This window comes from Motacilla alba, chromosome Z, assembly GCF_015832195.1.
Source record: "Motacilla alba alba isolate MOTALB_02 chromosome Z, Motacilla_alba_V1.0_pri, whole genome shotgun sequence".
NCBI classification, from domain to species: Eukaryota; Metazoa; Chordata; class Aves; order Passeriformes; family Motacillidae; genus Motacilla; species Motacilla alba.
This window is the reverse complement of record NC_052046.1, coordinates 74,827,505-74,835,019: the sequence shown is the minus strand read 5'-3', so window position 1 is coordinate 74,835,019 and position 7,515 is coordinate 74,827,505. Positions and strand designations below refer to the sequence as shown.

Here is a 7,515-nt window from a genome sequence, read left to right as displayed (position 1 = left end):
TTCCCTTTTCTTTTCTCTTTTCCCTTTTCTTTTCTCTTTTCCCTTTTCCTTTTCTTTTCTCTTTTCCCTTTTCCCTTTCCCTTTTCTTTTCCCTTTTCCTTTCCTTTTCCCTTTTCCCTTTTCCTTTTCTTTTCCCTTTTCCTTTTCTTTTCCAATTTCCTTTTCTTTTCCAATTTCCTTTTCCTTTTCTTTTCTCTTTTCCCTTTTCTTTTCTCTTTTCCCTTTTCCTTTTCTTTTCTCTTTTCCCTTTTCCCTTTCCCTTTTCTTTTCCCTTTTCCTTTCCTTTTCCCTTTTCCCTTTTCCTTTTCTTTTCCCTTTTCCTTTTCTTTTCCAATTTCCTTTTCTTTTCCAATTTCCTTTTCCTTTTCCCTTTTCCTTTTCTTTTCTCTTTTCCCTTTTCTTTTCTCTTTTCCCTTTTCCTTTTCTTTTCCCTTTCCCTTTTCCCTTTCCCTTTTCCCTTCTGGCTGCTCCTGAGCGCGTCCCCGGGCCAGGACCATCCTCCCCGCCCGTGTCCGTCTGTCTGTCCGCGCTCTGAGCGGCGCTCGGGGGATGATGTTGCTGTCGCCCCGCTGCTGCCACATCCCGCTGACGCCCTCAAGGGCACCCTTGCCCGGGCAAATGCCACTCACGTAACCCGGCCGGGCAGGATTGGCCCCCCGCAGGAATTATTTTGGTTTCCCTCACCTCCTCCTGCCCGTCTCAAATTTCCTGAGCTCCTGTCCGTGCCCAGCCTCCGGCTGCCTTCACACTCTGGGCTCGCTGCAGGCAGCAGGACGTCCCTACCTCCAGCTCCAAGGTCAGTGAGAGCACACATATACTGCTTTTCTAGCCTCAAGCTGTAGCATTCTGAATGCGGGGGTTGTTAAAAAAGTGATTCAAAGCACCACAGCTTGGTGGTGTTAATTTGGTTGTAATTTATTGATTTGTGCAAGAATTTGGTGCAGGGAAGAATGTGCCAGCCCCCACCACGCAGCTGCTTGAAATTATCTAATCACGGATTTATTAAGGCTTGGAAAAGACCTCTAGGATCTGAAAGTCCAGACATTAATGCTTAAGACCCTTAAGTAACAATTTTAGTTAGAGAAAGAAAAGTCTCTTTGCAGATGTGTGACGAGTTCGGAGGAAATGTCTCTAACTACATGAGTTTTTTGTGGTTTTGATTGTAGCTCTCTGCACCGCGACGATGAGAGGTTTATACTGCAAAATGGCACCAGATTGGCTCAGAAGGGTGAGCGGTGCCTGCACCTTGGCTGGGCTTTGGCAGGAGAATTTGGGCATCTGGGTCTCACCTGGTCGGGTCTGACCAGCCAGACCTTCAGCTGACAGAAACCAAAAATCATGGTGGTACCAAGGGGTTGTTGTCTGATCTGTGAAGAGTTACCATGCCTCCTCTACTCACACGAATCTGGTCACAGGTTCATAGTTTGGAATTTTATCCTTTTTTTCTTCTTTTTTTAAAATTTTTTTTTCCTCAAAATTAGTAAGTCTCTATAAACTTTTGCTGCCCCTCTGGAGTTACGAGGAGGAAGAAACTGAAATGTGATGTTGATATTTTTGGTAGAGGTGTTCCACGCTGTGATTAAGGCACTGTCAGGACCGTGTCTGCACTTGGTGTTGTTTCTGCACTTCGGAGACTGCATCTCAAAGCCCAGATGAGCCAAAAGGGTTTGAGTGATGCCGAGGGTGAGCGGGGAGGAACTGCAAAAAAAACCAAAAAATCACCAATATTGCTTTATCAGGTTGGCTGCTTTAATGTGCGCCGTGTTCTCTGAGCTGCAGGGTGATGCAGCCGAGCAAGAGAGACGTAAACTGATTTCTGGGTGTCTAAAAATGGCCTCTGAGGCCAGGCAGTGAGTCACGACAGTCACTGCAGATGTTTCTGAGGCTCCAGAACCTTCCATGGACGGGCGGGGAAAACTTTCCACTGCCCTCTGTAGGCTTCAGCTCGAGCTAAGGATGGCTTAGAGGAATTGCTTCTCAAATATAACGGGCCAGGCTCCCTGTCCCTGCACCACGTGAGGGCCCAGCTCAGCACAGGGGTGGTCTGGCTGCAGAGCTCTCTGCGGGGTGGGATGTGCACGCACATCCCCGGCGGGGCAGAGCCCGTGTGAACTTGAGCTGTGGCTCTGCCATTCCTCCAAAATGTCACTCAGGATCACATGGGGTGGCAATTAATACCACCCAGGACACGGCTCAAATATTTAATCTACCTCTATTTCTAGAAATGTCACTGTAACCCTGGCACTTTGCCTTCCCTCCGGGCCAGTGTGAAATACTGGATAAATGATACCTGTTTAAAAGCACCCAGGGGAAGATGGGGCAGGAAACTTCCTCTGTAAAAGGAGTTCAAGAAAGTGAAGAATTAACAGGGAAAGCACTTTTTAATGTTATTAAAAAAAATAAATCAGAATTAGCTGTGAATTTGTGAGGTTCCTGGGGTTCAAGCTGTGGTTAGAAACAGTCCCTCCACCTGAAGTGACCCCCGCCATCCTTGGGGCTGCTCTTCAGCCAGCACTAGATTTGCTGTAGTGACTTCTTTTAAACCTTGGAGCTGGCCTTTCCCTCCATTTCCAGTGCGTGGCAGGTGACACAGGCAAGAGAATGCAGTTTAAACCCCAAGGAGCACTGCTGGCAGTGCCCTCAGGGCTGCTCACGAGTAGCTGAGCAGAGGGACAGGGGCTGTGACCTCTGGCTGTGACCTTTGGGACACGTGCTGACTCACTGTCCATGGCACGAGGGAGTTCTGCCCTGGGAAAGGCAAGGCTGGCTTGATTCTGCGCTGGCTCACCCTCTGTGGCACCGAGGGCGTGAGGAGGAGGGTGGAAGGAGGAAGGTGTCTTGCTTTGCAGACACTGGAGCTGGTCTGGCTGTCACTCCGAGCCGCTGCTGCACGTGCCTGACCTGGAGGATTCCCGTGGAATCACCCAAAAGTGCTCGTTGTGGAGGGAACCTGGTGCAGGGAGGCCGTCCATGGGACAGCTGCTGTGTGCCCCTGCCCTGTGCAGCAGCACTTGTGCCTTCTCTGAGGGGTGGCACAAGCACAGGTGACCTTGGGGGTGAAACTTTCCAGGGCTTTGTGCCCCGGGCAGCGAGCTGTGCTGCATCCCCTGGGGGCATCTGACAGCCTGGGGGGCACAAGGACATCCTCAGGAGTCTGAGCATCCTCAGAGCAGACTGAGATAAAAGGGGAAAGTGCACAAGGCAGGCCGTGGAAGCATTTTGTCAAGCTCACACTCCCTAAAACACCTTGCAGTATGCTTGAGGAATAAGAGGAAAACCCAAGCCCCGCCCTGGCTGCAGGTGGAGTCACCTGTAGGAAACACACCTGGTGCAGGAAATGGGCTGGGACACAAAATCTGAGCCTCCATGCCCAGCAGAGAGAGGGGGCACTGCACAGGACAGGAGCACAGACAGGTGACAGCAGAGCAGCTCAGTTTGGGTCACACCTCTGAGCACGCCTTACGCACCGTGCCAAAATATCAGCATCATTAAATTGTTCATGAAGGGGCTGCCTCTTAGTGTGCTCACCCATCACATTTTGGATGAGGAGTTTTATTGCTGCAGAGCATTACCTGGGTGTAATTTATTCACACATGATTGAGGTCTCGTGACAGGAATCCTGAGAGTCTTGTTAAAAATATAAAAAATAAAATTGTTACGGTTTATACTCAAAAAATGGTGTTGTGTCTAATCGTATGAAAATCAGATCTTGGGCAAATTATACAATAATAATCAGGGCAAGTTTAGATGCAGCTAGTCCTGACTAAAATAAAGCCCAAATTCTCATGGAGCTTGTGGTGGAGTGAAAGAACTCGAAACTTAAGGAAAGTCAGTGCAATTAACAAACCACTTACTACAGATAAAATTTTAAGCAGAAATCAATAAATCATAATCAAGAGTCCCGTCAGAATTTTTTGTCAGTGCCTTCAGAATCTGCCCGCAGAGAAGAAAACTCCTTTGCTTATGAGGAGGCGTTCCAGTTTAAAGAGTAGATGGAAGTAATGGTAAAAAAAACCTTGGTGGGACTGAGAGGGCTGCAGACAACCCCCTCACAGGCCATTGATTCAGACTGAACAGATATGCAGGCCAGGAGTTGCTGGTTTGGGTTGGTTTTTTTTTTTTAACCTCAGGTTGATCAATCCTTAGAATTTATTTCTCTTTTCCAGACCATACTGTCTCTAAGTGGTTTTGAACACGAAGCAGATTGCCTTCCTGAGGGAGGTGTTCTCCTTCCAGCACTGGTCAGCTCAGGCAAACATTTAATTCCTTCCCAAGGGTTAAAACTGATACCCCCAAAAATTCTTCTGATGGTGAAACATTGCTCTTTCCCCTTCCCAGCTGCACTGTGGCAGCACCACAGGCTCACAAGAGCATGGATTTTCCCTCATGAGCACTAGGGAAGACACTCAGGAAAGCCCTACGAAAGGAAAATCTGCAGTTTCAATTTTTAGGCCGTGCAGTGGTCAAATTCACCCCGATGAAAGTGAAATCCTTGCAGTGGAGGGTCTGTGGTGAAACCTGAAGGGCAGCACAGCAATTCTGGTAAAGTGCTCCTAGGGAAAACAGACCCCTTTAATCAGAGGCAATGATGGTGCAAACCCACTGCAGTGACAGGCTGACAATTTCTGTGGGGAAAGAAGAGCAAATATATTGATGATTTTAGGTCAGACTTCACCAAAAAAGCTTTGATGAGGATCTTTCCTTCATTTGGGGCCATTCCATTCGGGCTCTTTTCAAATTAATCTTTTAAAATGTTTGTGTTGAAGCAAAGCATTACTTAAAACTTTTGAAGAATGGACCACACCCCCACCCACCACCACCCAAATTATGTTGCTTCTTGTCGGGTAAAGCTTTTTCATTAATTTTGTACCCTCGTTTTGTAAAAGCTGTTTTTTGCTGAGCTGTACACCATGTTTTTGAGCAGCTCTTGTGGCACTGCCTGTGCTGCAGGACATTCTCAGGACTAGAGCCCACCCGTGTGGCCGAAGCTGAGAGTCAGGAGCCGCGGCACAGGGGTGAAAAGGGTCACACTCACTTTCCCACAGCACTCCAGATGATGTTTTCCTTGTCCTTTCGCGTTCCCCTTGGCACTAGACAATCACAAAGTGGCAATTCCCTGAAGGTTGTACTTTCCACTGTAGAAGAATTGTGTGTGTAACCACTGTGGTTTTTTTGTTTTTTTTTTTTTTTTAAACCCCTCTTTTGCTCTGGTTTATGTTTTTTTAGGTAGACAACCTGCGCAGTCTGTGGCGTCTCCAGTGTGGGAGGCTTCTAAGAGCTGCCAGAGAAGTGTCTGTCAGGTAAAGCAGAGCCTCCTGAGGGTCAGGAAAAGCTTTTCTGTGGTCCAGCACTGCCAGACCATCCTGGGGATGAGCCTGCAGCCACAGTGGGAGATGGCACTGCCCACAGGGGACATACCCAGGGTCTGGGACATTACAAAGTGATAAATCTCCCTGTGCTGTGGGGATTAAAGCCCAGGGAGGCACAGGCAGAAATGAGGATGAGGGGCCCTCAGCTCCCTCAGCAGCAAAGCCCCAGCCTCCCACATCAGCCATGGCAGCCTCTGGGTCACCAAGAAGGTCTCTTTGCCTTTTGGGAAAAAGACCCTTCCTTGCAGGGCTCATCTCTTTCCTCTCCCAGGTGTTTCCTCTGCCTCTCTGCTGACAGGCTCTTCCTACACACACCCTGCAGGTGATTCCTCTGATTTAATCAGATGTACAGACCGAATCTGTCCCTTGAACAACACAGGGTTCAGAAGCCTCCAAAAAACCCACGCTGGTGGAGGTGCTGGTGAGTGCCTGGGGTTGTTCAAGCCATACCATCACCATCTGCAGTGGCATTCTGATGTGGCTGACAGCTTTCAGGACAGGTTTTTGACTGCCAGCCAATTCCCTGTAATGGTGAAACAGAGCTATAAATCCACGGAGCTGTTGTGGAAACACACATGGTGCTTCACAGGCATCTAGGTATGACAATAGTTCTGCGCAGATTAGTCATAAGGAAATATTTCCAGAGTGTGGGATGAGGGTGCTGTGCTGTGAAAAGGCACGAGAACGATCTGCTAAACACACAGAAAAGAGGTCATCAGAAAAATCTCCACCAGAAGCCTCTTACATGATCTTTATTTCCAGCCAAACACACTCATACTGCATTTTGGGAGGGAAAATTCTGTTGCAGTCACAAGAGCCTGTCCTGAAGCTCACCTCAATGAATTCATTGATTCAGGGAGAATCTTTCAGTGAAAAAAATATTGAAATTTCTGTCAAACAATCAGCACCTTTCTCTGGAAGTGATGCTGTATTAACTGGAAATTGTGTTTCAAAGGCATGGAGGAGACAGAATGAAAATATTCTGGTAAGAAATTGCTGAAGCACAACAGAGGACACAAATCACTCCAAACTTGGAACACATTGTGTTCCTCATCTCACAGTTGTGACTGACATAGAAAGAAAATACTGGTTTGCAACATAAAAATGTGCAAGCACAGAAGAACTTTTTACCCAGTGAGAAGGTAAAGGTGCAACATTGCATCTGTCTTTGGACAAGAGAGAGAAAGAAAAAGAAGTAAAGGGTTTGGATCTAACTATCCCAAATCTACAAGAAAATTATTGGGAATTTGCTCACTAAAAAAAAAAAATTAAATGCTTTGAGGAGTTTAGTATAACCTCTAAGAGAAAGGTGAAGAGCTTGCATAAAAAAATCACACTCAAAAAAACTTTTGGTAAAACAACTGAAACAGCAGATCCTGGGAGCAATATCATGGGCTTTTTATAAATCTTCTACGCTCACTTACCAAAGGTGATTTACCAGACTCCAGCTTGAAGAAAAAGCTTCTGTAATTTACACAAATTAGAATTTAGATTCATGGAATTGTTCTTTATTTGGACAGGAGTTGCGTCTTCCTAAGGAACTCACAGCCACCAGCAATCCTTATCCAAATCTGATCCCTGTAGGGAAAAACACTCACTGCCTCCTTCAGACCCCCAGAGAACATGACAATATCCTGGCCACCTTAGACCTCAGACACACTCCCAGCAGAACCAAGCAGGACAAATATAAGTTATAGAGCACACGTGCAAATCCCCAAATTTCTCTGAACACCCCAGGGCAGCACGAGCTGCTGAGGGAGATGAGTTTGCTGAGCTGTGGGGTGAGGTGGGGGTGCTGCTGCAGTGCTGGAGCTGTGAGGAACAAGGCTCACTCTTTAAATTTTTTTAAAAGTTTAATAAGGGATAAAAGGGACTTTTGCAGCCCTGGGTGCATGGCAGGTGCCAGAGGCACACAATTAACAATAACAATTCTTCTTCTATACCTTTTCATTGTGTCGGTTAAAAACATATTTATGATGATTATAAATATCCAAACATTCCTTTGAGTTTACATGTTCTGGGAATTCTTTTGCTTGGTCTGACTTTTGACTGGTCTTCTTAAAGTACATGTCACACTGCAGATGAAATTTATATATTTCATTTCCTCACGAGGCCCCCTGTTCTGTGATTTGACAGCTCTTGATAG

General features: G+C 46.7%; 1 protein-coding gene across 1 annotated transcript in view; it reads left to right on the top strand.

Moving 5' to 3' along the window:
- Nucleotides 1-710: 710 nt before the first annotated feature.
- CKMT2 (creatine kinase, mitochondrial 2) overlaps nt 711-7,515 on the top strand; it is a 28,419-nt gene continuing 21,614 nt past the window's right edge. The window contains exons 1-2 of the mRNA XM_038124840.1: nt 711-796; nt 5,227-5,300. The gene's annotated coding sequence lies outside the window, so the exon portion shown is untranslated. The remainder of the gene's footprint in view (nt 797-5,226; nt 5,301-7,515) is intronic.